The following is a 13831-nucleotide window of genomic DNA, read 5'->3' as shown; positions in this document are numbered from 1 at the left end:
ATAAGTGTGTGTGTGTGTGTGTAAAAGCACGTCTACGAAGCTCGAAGAACAAGGCGACATCAAGTCGATGTTCATTTGTTATAACTACTCCGACGAACATAGTGGCCGAAATTTAAGCTAACAATCTATACCAAACAACATCAACGAAGCAACGGATCTCAAATGAATTTTAAGATACAGACACACATTTTCTGTTAGAGATTGATACTTATTTTTCTCATTTTTTGTTCGCGTGATAAGGAATGAGGCGGCGGTGGGGAAGTAAAATATCTATCTTTTACGTAGTTTTAAAACGACAATTTAAATACGTGTTCACCAACAGGGCATAAAAAAGTATTTGTTTTCGTAAAGTATTTGAGAATCCCCGTCAGTGTACGTGACATTTTAAGATCGTAATTTGTTTTATAAGTTTATTACAGAAAAGATGCTGTAAATTCAACACAGAGCGTTACAGAAAGAAATGTACGATTTTTTAATTCAACGAAAACCATAGGTAAGTTACTGAGAAATCGAGAAGGAGGAAGCAACTTTTGCTACATGCAGACGTCAGGATGTACATATATGAATACAGACCACAGATGAGTGTAGATTTCTAGATTCCACCCCACACACACACCAAAAAAAAATCCACATGCATCTCACGGCATTTGAAGAAATTTTATACAATAAACTTGCGAATAGTCATGCACAAGGTAGTTTAAAATAGGATTTTACATGTTTTCGAATTGTGACTAAATATTTGCTTCGGGGCTAGAGAGGCTAGTCTTAGAGTATTAATAAACACTAGTAAATGGTAACCTAATTATATTTTAACACTACCTGTGATTTAACAGAATAGCTCCAGTAATTAGATAGTTCCATTGAATTATTATAAAACACTTGATGTGATGAATACCCACTGAGATTAATGATTGAACACTTTTTTTTATTTAACGTTTCCTAGGAATTATGATTTAGCACTTTCTGTTTTTTTTTGTTTTTTTTTTTAAGATTTAACACTTCTTATAATTGAACACTTCCTTTAATTTATTATTTAACAATTCAAGTTTTTATGATTTAACTTTCTGTGATTTAACATAAGGCGTTGCTAGGGATTTGGGGGCCCGAAGGCTTGACCATTTGATTGGCCCCTGAATTCTGATATTCGACATCATGTTATGAGATAATCCCACTTGGTACAGTATTTAAGTACAATATAAGTAAAATTAACAAAGAATAATCACTAAGACACTTTTAATTAATACTACCGTTGTTTATTGGCAAGAAAATGCACAAGTGACACATCTCAATTCATATCGCCTCACGTCGTGTTTTCTGTGCAGCAAAGTAATCTAAAACATCATCTAGAATATAGATCAATTCTGTCTAGTAGTTTTGACTCCACGCGAATCGCTAGATTACATGACAGTGGCATAATATTTAATATGTAAGCAAAAATTTCAAATTAGGACCCCCACCCCCTCCTTCACCCTAGCTACGCCAATGCACATTTAGCACCTTTCCTAATAAAACATATGACCTCTGATAGCGCCGCAGGAATCCCATTGAACGATACTAATAAATAGTAAATAATAATATATTAAAACGCACTAAACAAACAAAAATAAACACAACAGATGTGTGATTAATGACTAAATAATCAAAGCGTTTGTTGGGTTCAGTAGGGGTTAAAGTGAAATTCAAACCCAACACAAAATTGTAAAACAAATTTCCTCAGTGATAATAAAGATTATTATAATTATTAATTATTTACAACATATTTTTTTTAAACATTTTACTTTTTATCCAGCCTTTGTAGTGTTAGTTTTTACAAAAACTTTATATGAATTCTACGTTTGTACATGCATGTAGTGGGGCATTAAATGTAGATGTATCTTTGTATAATGAATTATTGTATCATAAAATGGTAATCAAAGCAATGAATTACAAAATCCATTACAAAGTTTTCTTAATAATTGAATAATATGTTATAATCATCACATTGACATGATATTGTATTCCGTTCTAGCTATCTTTCCAATTGAAGTCTCTTAATTCTTTCTCCTTAGCCTATTACAGTTTCTACATAAAAACAAAATGAGTATATTACGACTAAAACCAATTTCCTAATATTTAATGTAAGCAAAAATTAACTAATTAAATTATATTTTTAAAGATTCATGTGTCATCGGGCGTGATCTTGTACGCAAAGATTAAATGAGTAGATCTGGTCGAAAACTTCGATAGGGAAAAATTGTACACTGGAAAGATACAGACTGAGATAATATAAGCATTGTAAAAAGAATGCCGGGAAAGAGACTTTCCTCAGAAAGAGAAACATGCTTTTTAAAAGGCAAATTGGCGCTTTCACTTCTATATACTAGAAACACCCAGATACATTGACATGCAAAATAAATGAAGAATGCTATAGGAGTATAGAGAACGGAGTATGGAATGGTAGGAAGAATACGTTATTGTTACCGTGGTTCCTTTACAACACTAAACCGTTGTAAGCGTAATGTATCTTAAATAATGAAACTTATGGAAACTTGAATAGTTTTCTTTTGTGAATAGATTATGTAACACTTTATTTATAATATAACTAGATCTATATCAAGTTAAAATGAGATAACTGTAGTAGACTTTAGTGATAATATTCTATAACAAAGTCAACTCACAACAATAACACAACCTTTTAGTATAACGTTCTGGAGTCGTCTGCCCTAACTAAGACCAAGTGACGACAATGCCACCAATGTTGCATCATTCACAACCAATCGCTGAATACACACACACACACACACGCTCCATAACAATGGTCCTGACTTCACTTTGCTTGCTTTATGAAACGTATTTCACTTTAACCCAATTCTAATGAGCACTTAGGACACTGTGTGGGGAGACGGCTTCAGATAGGGTTCTTTTTTCTTATGTTTTTTTAGTTTTTCGATAGAAAATTTCACATTTCATAATTATTTTCAGATTCCCTCTTGCATAGCACATATTTCAATCATTTTTAGAGGCCCCTGAAGTGGGAATAGACGCTATTAATTTTGTGTGGTCTGTCTGTCTGTCCGTCACGTTTAGATCTAGAAAACAAAATGAAAATCGGACATCATGATATTTTAGATCATTCAAAATTCTGATGCAACGGCTATTCTTTTCTAAAGTGAAACATTTTTTTTTTAATTGACCAATGGGTGATGGGGTGCTGCTCAGCAAGCATAGCTTAACTCAAATGAGGATTTCAACTCAAGCCCTCTTGTTAGTAAGCCGATTGTGGTTTATACCACTCAGCCGAACATGTCTTTTATACATGTTATAAATATACAGATTACAGTCGTCAATAGAACCAGTCATTCATCATTATTACTTGACCGTGACAGTTTTAGTTGCCTGGGGCGCCGAGACCTGTTTAAAAATAAGTCTTACACATGGCCGACCATTAAAAAAACATAATGGATCACGTGATTTAAAGTAAAGTATTGCTATTGTTTGTATATGTTCAAAAGGGTCACACTGAAAATGATTAGATAACAATAAGGGTATCCAGGACAACGGTTCTCAACAACTGAAGTGTGGGATGTGTGTCTGAGAGGCCGAAACCTTTTGGCTACGGCTTGGTCATCTATCAAGGGGGCTTGAAATAGAATCCCGACTCATGCAGGGTTGTGTTTGTTGAGCGCCTATAGGCAGCTTGGAAACATTCTCCCTTTACTCCTCCTCAAAAGAGATTGGACCATAGTGCACTGAGCAAGCTATAGGCATGAAAGATGCACTTCATAAGAAACAATTTAAAAGGAAAACAAGAAAATATAAAAACATACTTTTAAAAATATAAAAAAAAAGGTTTTATCAAGCGTAGTTGTATTAATTGGTTTGGATCATTCTTGTAAATAAATTTGTAATAGATCTTGACAAACAATAATAAATCTGTGCGATTAGAAATATTTGTACCAATTGCTGTTTTTTTAATCGCAATTTCATGCTTTTAGCTTTTTCAGTACGCTATCTATTGTCTGGACCAGTTGGGAAAAGGTGGGGGGGGGGGGGGAAGAGGAAGAAGGGTACATCTCTGTGAATGTTACCGTAATCGCTTTTTAAGTACATTTAATTTTTTTTTTAAGTTGAAAGACATGAAATCGAACTTGAGGACTCAAGTCTAACCGTTGTGCCAGCGAATTGCTTCTGAAAATAAAAGTTACCTTCAAAATTGAAATCTGCAACCTACACAGTATAAGGGGGACCACTACAACATATACCACCACGTCAGTCAAGTAAAATTTCTTTCCCTTGTTCAATACCAAACAAAATAATTAGTGAACAAAAGTTAATTAACTATTTTTTTAAATGTATACTTGTGTTGTCAGGAAAAAGAAATAATTGTGCGAAATTTGAGCTTGATCCGAGATTGGGTGTGGGAGAAATTTATAAGAGTACAAACCTTTTTACCAGACAGACAGAGTCTGTTGATATAAGCTTTGTGAGAATGACATTCAAGGCTGATCAAAGAACTTTATACAAGATTAGTTATAATGAGACAGACGTATACATTTTTCAGAACATCATATATGATATGATGAATGCCACTTAAAATAAAAGACTGAATTTGGTAGTTATTGTGGTAGAATGTGTTTTACTAAGCGAGTTTAGTATTTGGTGATAGAATTTTAAATACAATAGACTTATTTGTAGATGGGGGTCTGCTTGGAGTTCATACAAAAGCAGTGTAACTTACTCTGTCATGCGAATATAAAGTCCAGAGCGTATACAACAAGACCAGGCAGCCATTCTTTATTCTGCGTAACTAGGAAAGGACATCTTCATCAATTCTCAAAACGTCTAGTGTTATAAATTTAGCAACAATAAGACTACAACTCTAAGTCGGTTACGTCATTACTATTTTGTTTAATCTACTTGAGATTAGTTTGTAATCAAGGATAGGCTTTTGAATTGTCTTCGATACCGAAGTAGCAGGTGTAGTATAAATACCCAGACTCTAGTGACATGCGAGATTTACATTCAATAAAATATTTAGCTAGTGTTTCAACAAATATATTCACTTAAAGTTACCTGCTAAAGAAAAGTCGTAAGAACAACTTTATGATGCCAACATAGAAACCAAAGTAAACAACTTTTAAATATCCTGGCCACGCTAAGAGCAATTCTTCGTTATGCGATTAAAGAAAATATATAAATTAACCCTTATTCCTACAGTCTTGCAATATACTGAATATAGTCAAGTTTGACATCAAAAAAAGTATAGTTTAACAACGCGAAACAGCATAGTTGTTTTAATGTGTTGCCAACTGTCAGGCACATTTAGTCCTAAGAAAAACAACGTTGTAAAAAAAAGCTGAAAGGCTTCAAAAGAATACAAAAACTGATCGGATCATTTCTGGTGACCTTTTCACTCCAAGTTCATTGCACTGCAAGAACAAAAAAAAAATCAATTACATCTGCAAGAGCGTGGTGACCTAGTTATAAGTGCAAAACATGTGAACAGGATAACACACACACACCAGCAGACAAAAAAAATCAGTTCTCAAATGGTTGATAAAGGACACTTGACTTAGAGGTCAATACTTTTGACATTGTGAAGGGTGTCCTACGGAATAGTAGCCCGCTCTCGAATTGAAGGCTCTCAGTTCAACTAATAGGAAGTATATGACTGCAAGGCTGTGATTCCTTTATCTAAGAACCACGGGAATGATCCGTTTCAGAGGCTCATATGATGTCTCTCTACGCTATATTATCTCAGTTTTTACGTTTTGGTAGAGTATCTACTTATACTAGACATAAGACATTTTAAGTGGAGTTTTTAAAATAAAATACTGCCAAACATTATAAAAACCAATGCAACCAAAAAACATTGTAGGGGCATTGGAAACATTGTGTTTCATGTTAGCCAGTGCACTGTATTAGAACCCCTGGGAAAAAGACACCATTGTTTTGCTTTAGAACAGTGCGCAACACGATATTTGAACCAATTCAAGGTACAGTTACCACAAACACATCATTAAAACAGTATTTATGAACAAAAAAAACAACAACAATACATCCATAAGTACACACAGTTAGGATACACATAGGGTAGTGGGAAGCGTGGTCGAGAGGCTAAGTGTGCTTGAACTTGGCTTGTCTTGGCTACCTAGAAGGGGGCTCGAGGTTCGACACCAGACTCGGGCAGAGTAGTGTTTACTGAGCGCCCAAAGGCAGCACGGAAAACCAACTCCTAGATACCCCCTCTCCCCCGCTGGTCCACAAATGAGATTGTACCAAAGCGCTCTGAGCATGCTATAAGCATTAAAGTAGTAATACACAAAAGAATAATACAGAATAATATGAGTTTCTTATGCATTAAGCTGGGACGAACCTCGTACAAATGATCCCTCCTCCTTTGTGCCATTAGAGCATGGAACAGGTTGCCTGAATCAGCCAGAAAACCCAATTACTAAGCAGAGTCACCCTTTAGCATGCTTGTAAGGCTCCCTCACGTGATATCCTCGCTTTAAAAAGCCGGCCGCATACGTGGCATGGGTACCCTTAGTCAGTTGCAGATAGGCCTGCTTCATCTCTCAGCTTTTTGTTGGCTCGGCGCGCTTTCATGCTGGCCACTCTTCTTGCTCCGAGACTCACAGCTTCACGCCATGAAAAGCGATCGAGAGATAGCGCTTCCCAGCCGTGAATGTCAATATTACACTCCTTGAATGAGCCCTTCTGTGTAATCCATCTTGCCTCCCAAGCAGAGAACGCTACACTAATGCCAAAGGAGAGCTCCAGCGGAATCTGAGACTCATTAAGGAGTCATGATTTAACAAAAAGGCAGAAAAAAATCAGTCCTACGCTGACAGTAAAAATGCAAAGCTTTAAAGCTTTTATGGCCCTCAGCAAAATGGCTCATCCCCCATATTCAGTGCTGACGGAAACAAAACTTCTCACAGACAAGGAGGAAAAACTTGTTCGCTGGGCTGAACACTTCAGTACCGTCCTTAACTGTCCATCAAGCATTAGCGCCGAAGCCATCGCACGCCTGAAACAAGTCCCAATAAACCATTCACTCGCTGACCCTCCCCGGCTCAATGAAGTAATGACCAGCATGCATGACTATATTGACAAAATAGATACGCTTATGATATAAGTATCCTTTTATTTGAGAGAACGGCAGTAACTTATAAGATTAGATCAGATTATTATAACAAGTGCATAAGATTACATAGGATTATTATAACAAGTGCATACGGTTAGATAAGATTAATATAACAAGTGCATACTTTTAGAACCACAAGGATCTAGTTTGAACAGCAGCATAAAGAAAACGTGTGAGACATACAAACCCGTTCACAATCACAGTACATAGAACCAGTATCCATTCACAGTTTAAGACCCACTGTTAGCTATGCAAAACCATTTCAAAACGGCCCTATGTAATAAAGGAAATGAAAAATCAGGTTAATGGACCTTTTTGTAGCCAGAGTTATTCCTGGGCTCTCGCAAAGTCTCTTAGCAGGGTCAAGGTGAATAAAGGTTTTGATTTTTTTTTTCTTCCTAACATGCTAGTTGAACAGCATGTCGTCCTTTCTAGCGTGACAGACCAGAGATACAGTTTCATATGCACATACAGTTAGGCTTACATAAAAAAAAAATCTCGCTCGATATAGGCCTACAGGAAACATAAATAGAGAGGAAAGAGGGAGAGAGAGAGGAGGGAGAGAGAATAGGGAGAGGGAGAGAGAGGAAGGCAAGGAGGGAGGAACAGTTTATGAAACACCCGCACACAATATACACCAAGCTCAAATGTGGGCATTGACTTCTGAAACTATATAAATCTAGAGCTTTCTATCTACGTGAATGCTGATTAAAATGTACAACTTTTTATGCGCTTCAAGACCCAGAAAACTGTGACCCCCTGCCCCACCCTCCTCCATATTATTTCTTTTTTTTTAAAACTAATTTACAATATCAAAGAAGTGTATCTTTACTTTTGTATAGATTTAAAAGCATTAGTTGCAGTGGATCTGAAAACATTCTGTTCGAGGCGTTGGGCCAAAATAAAAAAAAAAAAAGTTTAGAATTACATCGAATTAAAAATAAACACAACTTAAATCTGATTCCAGCCGCACCACTTTCTCGTGTTTGATTATTTTTAGATACAAATACCAAATTACAGATGTGAAACTATGAAACATAATCACAATATTGACTTGACCCCATGCAGTATTTTTCATAATAATAAAAAAGGAAAGTTAAGTCTGTACTTTCATGTAACGAGATCCTAAGAGCTCGCAAAAACTTTCCTGCAGGGGACAGTACCAGGAAAAAAGAAGGAGAGGCAGACAAGGAAAACAATGGGAGGTGAACATTAAGGAATGGACAGGCCGGTCTGTCCCCGGAAGAGACCCCAATCTTTGCAAAAGACAAGAGAAGTGGAGAAGGCTTGTCAAATGATGTCTGGTGCCCTAACGGCCCTAGAAAACGTAGAGACAGGAAAGGAGATTAAGCTGAATTATTTTCGGAGAGCTACTTACACATTCGTGACTTTAACGTACCTAGAATTCTTTAAGAGAAGAAAGAGTCAGACATTTTAGCTGAGATGTTTGTGGAAAAAAGAAATTTCATTACATTTCCTTTTTCCCGGTTGCATACTTTTCACTGGCTTATTAACATTACAAATACATGAAAAAACATTTACAAAACAACAAAGACTTGGATACTGGTCTCGAAAACAGCTAAAATTATTTTCATACAAATTTGAATGTTCGTGTTGTACTAATTCAATAGAGTATTGCGTGACAGTTTGTGATAATCGGACATTTTTGGTAGTAACGTGTCAGTAGATTAAAAACTTTACGCAACTAATTAGAAGACGGAACTAATGTGGGGTCAAATTTGACACTGCTTAGAATAAGACGTGCTTCTCTTCACTGCAGGCACAAAGACTTTAGACTGAGACTTTTATAGAATACCTCTAGTCAATTCGCTTCTTCGTGCCTTGACATGGATCTCGAAAACGTCTGCAACGATTTTCCTAGAAATTGTAAAGTGGATGTATATCGCTGAGAGAAAAATTACTAGCTGGCAATAAAAATTAGACTATAGAATGAGAAAAATATTTATCTTGAACGGACTATACGTCTCCGGGTATTTCTGCATTCATTCAAGAGTTCAACGTACATTAATACAAATCAACATTAATGTCAATATATATTTGCAAAATTATTCATAATGGCTTAACCCACATTAACTTTTAATGACATATCTTCCACAATGTTAAAAATATTGGCTCTGACTACAGTTTGCATACTGTTAATGGAAGGAGTTGTCTCTTTTACAAAGCTTTCATCAACTCACTCCATCTGTCTATCAGGTAAAACGTTTGTACACGTTGCTTGTCCCACACCCAATCTCAGATCAAGCATAAATTTTGTAAAATTAATTCTTTTACCTGACAACACGAGAATCAATAAAAAAAATTAACCAGTTAAATAATTTCTATCGGTAATCAATTACATTGTTTGAAATCTCAAACAAAGGAAAGAATTAGTACTTGACTGAAGTGGTGGTATAAGCTGATGAGTTACCTTTATAAGTCGTCGTCTGATTTTTAATGAACACAACATGAAAATAGGACGAGAATATAGCAACATTACAAAACTAACAATCTTCCACTATCAGAGTGGCTACCGTGTTGGCTTGAGAAGCCCGAGAAGGCTTGAGCCATGACTTCGAATTCAGGTCGTTCCCCCCTTTTATTTATTTTATAAACGCTTTTTTATTGTTAGTCTAGATCTATTACAAATTTAATTACATGACTGATCCAAACTAAGTGATACAACCATGCTTAATATAAGGTTTTGTTTTTAAGTATTTATATATATATATATATATATATATATATATATATATATATATATATATATAACTATATTAGTTTTTAAGTATTTTTGTTTATATTGTACTCGCTTTTCTAGATGTTTACGTTACCATCTATAGCCTGGGGTTTTTTCGCTACTGCGACATGCCAGGTGTTAATGTCTTTTTAATTTTAATGTTGGTTAAAAAAAAAAAAGCACACAATCACAAGAGAGCTCCTTCTCCCCCCCCCCCTTTCTCCTAAAGATAGAAAAGTTCTGAAAGGTAATGTTGTTTGTTATAGCCTGGGTCACAAAGTCACTAGACTGCACTGAAGAATGAAAGTAAAAGGCTCTCAAACAGTAACAGTTTTAAAAAATATTAATCGAAGAATTTCATTCAATACTTAAAGGAGGATTAAATTTTAAAATGTTAAATTATATTTACAAGAAAATTATTTACACTTTTCGTTTATAATTAAAAACACGATTAGTTGAAGAGTTTTATATATTTATATATATTTATATAAGTAAAAAAAAAGAGTTTTGCAAAACTCTGAAAAGATGGATAAAATTGAATGTTTTATAATGACCTATACCATTTCAAAGATGATCCACTAAAGAATTTTATATATATATATATATATATATATATATATATATATATATATATATACGATTATAAAAATAGAAAAACAAGGCATTCTAAGGATCGGCCAATAAACTTTAAGATTAATGAATAATGCCCTAAAATATCTAGATGCCGATTTTTAGAATTCCCATAATTCCTACAAGATGATTGTTCAGTGAATATCATATCAAAAAGAAGAAATAAATGAGATAATCTTTTTTTTTTCAAACATAGAAAGCTGAGTATTTATCCTGTTAGTTCCTATGCTATCGTTTATGTGGATATGACAATACTAGACTTATTTCTCCTTTCAGTTGTATGCTTTTGGTTATGTGGTCCTATCACCCTGGGCTATATTTGTAAGAGGAAGTGTACGAACTCGCTCTGACTTAATAGTTTCGCATGACATCTCAATCAATCTTTTAGCTAATCAGAACCTGGTGTATTACTAAGAATAAACGGTTCGATATTACTGTTACACGACACTTTATTTATATCAGTCTTTCTGAGCAGATTTAACACACGTTGATACAAGACAAAACAGACCTGTGTTTAAACTCTCTGATTATTTAAAACGACCTATGAACCTTCACCTTGTAAAGTTCATTGCACTAAGAATAATCGATGACACCCCTGAGATCACCGTGACCCCAGCTGCAAGGTATAGACACGTGACTTTTATCATAACTATTACCAGTTTATAATAGTTTGATTACAGTAGACTGCTAGTCCTGAAGTAGGGTCGATGAACCTGTACGATACTCCTGCACCCGACCAGATCTACCGGAGTTCAACTTCGTGTTTTGGGTTTTACAAAGCTTATATCAACTCACTGTCTGTCTGGTCAAGAGTCGGAACAGTTTTTTTCTCCAATTTCCCATTCTCTGGTCAAGTTTAAACTTTGAACAATTATTCATTGAACCTGACAAGACATAAATCAATTTTTAAAAATTGAACTCGTTAATAAATTGTTGATGATTAATTATTTTTTATTTCGAAATAAGGGGAATTAATACTACCTAATGAGGGATGTGGATATCTATATTATAAAGTAGAATGTGTGGTGTATGTATGTATGGATGGATGTATGTTACTTATAGACATCAAAACCGCTTGACCAATCTTGATAAAACTAGGCAGGAATGTTCCTTGGGTACCAACTTAGACCGTAGTGTATGTATTGTAGCCCTAAAACAAACTTAAGACCCTAAAAAAAAATATAGTTGTCCGACTCTATTACAGCTATAGTATTTTATGGATCTAGGCCATGTCTACAATGTTGACATGAGAAAAGATAGAAAGGATTTAGACCTAGATCTAATTTTAAGAAATACACTTTGCGCAGAAAGTTTTTTACTTTGACACATGAAAATACAAAAGAAGATCCTTTGATTATATAATAAAATTAACCTTCAATTTTGTGTTTCAAAAGCATTTTTTACATTAATTAACTCCTTATATATGTAACTACAGATTTCCTGACGAACATTCTTTCATTAGACAATACCGTAATGAATCGCGTACTAAAATTAATTCGTTTAATTGTTTACTTTATAATTTATAATCCCATCCCTAGATCTAAAACTCTAATTCAACTCTAAGATGATAAAACTTCTCTTCGCACAGATAGTTTTATACTTTAACACATAAACATATTAATTAAAGTACATTCATTTCATATTTTGATCAAATAAACATTCAAATTTGGTTTTCTAAAGCTCCATATATTTACGAAAGCTGCGAAGCCGAGTTAAAGGCCTAGATCTATATTCATTCATGAATCGCGTACTAAAAATTATTTCGTTTAATTGTTCACTTTATAATCCCATTCATTTAACAAAGCTATCGTTATTTTCGTTTTTAATAGATATGAATGTATCGGCTTCGGCTAATCCCATTTTCGCAAACCTAATTTTATTTTCGTAGCGAAAGAGAAAAAACTTGAAAGGATCATTAGTTAAGTTTAACATACATCTAAATCCAATCCACTAGATTAGTAAACACAAACTTAGGCCCGCAGGCCGCGGGTATTGTCTGGCGAACATCCTTTCATTAGACATTACCAAATGGTTACACATTAACAGTGATTAACACATCTCTCTACTGAGTCTATTCCTAGGCCTAGGTCTAGGTCTAAAACTCTTATTGAACTCTAAGATGATAAAACTTCTTTTCACAAAGATAGTTTTATGCTTCAACACATAAACATACTAATTATTGTCCATTCATTTCATATTTTAATCAAATTAGCATTCAAATTTGTTTTTCTAAAGCATTTTTAATACATTCGTTCGCTGTTCGCTAAATAAAGCTGCGTAGCCGTGTTGAGATAGGCCTATATTCATTCATGAAAAAAGGTCACGCATGCGCAACACAGAATGAACTCTATACAAGCCTCTAGATTAGTGTAGATTTAGATCTATGTCTACCTAAAGATCTACTTTATACTGTAACACATGAACATACAAAATTTAGTCTATTCATCTCAAATTTTAACCAAATATATGTAGGCCTACATGCAAATGTTTTAATTTGAAAAAAAAATGGGTTTAAGCCTATTAGCTATTTTGATTTGATAGCTTCATTCACACTATTTTTACATTGACACATTCGCTTTACTTATTACATTATTATTTCGTTTAATTGTGAGTATATCGACAGTAATGCGTAAATAAAGACCCGCGGGTGGCGGGTAACATATGTCTAGTATATATATATATATATATGGATTTAGACCCTTGTTTCATTTGGACACAATGTATCCACCACTTCCCATTCTCGGATCAAGTTGAAATTTGCAATAATTATTTACAGTCGAGAACAATACACGAATCAATCCAAAAATTTACGAATTATTTAATCATTTAGAACTAATTCATTAATTTTGTTATTTATAGCAGAAAGGGATCTAAACCCAGGAATTTTCCGATAAATTGTAATAATCAGCAGTTATTTCCCCTTAGATAAGCTTTGGTTTTAAAAACTATTCTTTTTTTTTATTGCTTGTCTATAAACTATAGCTAGTTGCGGGAAACACAAATTCAGTCCTAGTGATTTAAAGGCCACATTTGATTTGAAAATGAACTAATCTTGTATTTTTAGAAATAATGAAATATGAAGGTAACCTTTGATTAATAGTCAACTGAACAAAGTATATACTATTTTATGCAACTTCATAAATTCTTTTTTTTCATTTGAATAATGTATAAGATCAGATAAGATAAGCTCCAACAGAGGCTTCCCATGGCGCCAGTCTTTCTGTCTCAAGTCAGGATTAGAAAGGATTAGGAGTGGTGCTAGCGTATTGACCCCAGATTAACTTTCACAGACTTCAGCTGAGATATAAAAAAAAACACTTTATTCTAGGATG

The 13831-nt window shown here is 34.3% G+C and overlaps 1 protein-coding gene across 7 annotated transcripts in view; it reads right to left on the bottom strand.

The window, feature by feature from the left end:
- The window catches only part of LOC106057733 (probable cytochrome P450 12a5, mitochondrial), a 70761-nt gene that overhangs the window by 30121 nt on the left and 26809 nt on the right, over positions 1-13831 (bottom strand). Inside the window, exon 1 of one of the 7 annotated variants that reach the window (XM_056037710.1) lies at positions 7317-7430. The exons of 4 other annotated variants lie outside the window; for them this stretch is intronic. The gene's annotated coding sequence lies outside the window, so the exon portion shown is untranslated. Of the gene's footprint in view, positions 1-5052; positions 5382-7253; positions 7273-7316; positions 7431-13831 lie in introns of those variants that run through there. 2 more of the 7 variants (XM_056037709.1, XM_056037706.1) reach the window with 2 other exon arrangements.

The sequence above is a fragment of the Biomphalaria glabrata genome, chromosome 8, assembly GCF_947242115.1.
Source record: "Biomphalaria glabrata chromosome 8, xgBioGlab47.1, whole genome shotgun sequence".
Taxonomy (NCBI): domain Eukaryota; kingdom Metazoa; phylum Mollusca; class Gastropoda; family Planorbidae; genus Biomphalaria; species Biomphalaria glabrata.
This window is presented reverse-complemented; position numbering and strand designations above follow the sequence as displayed.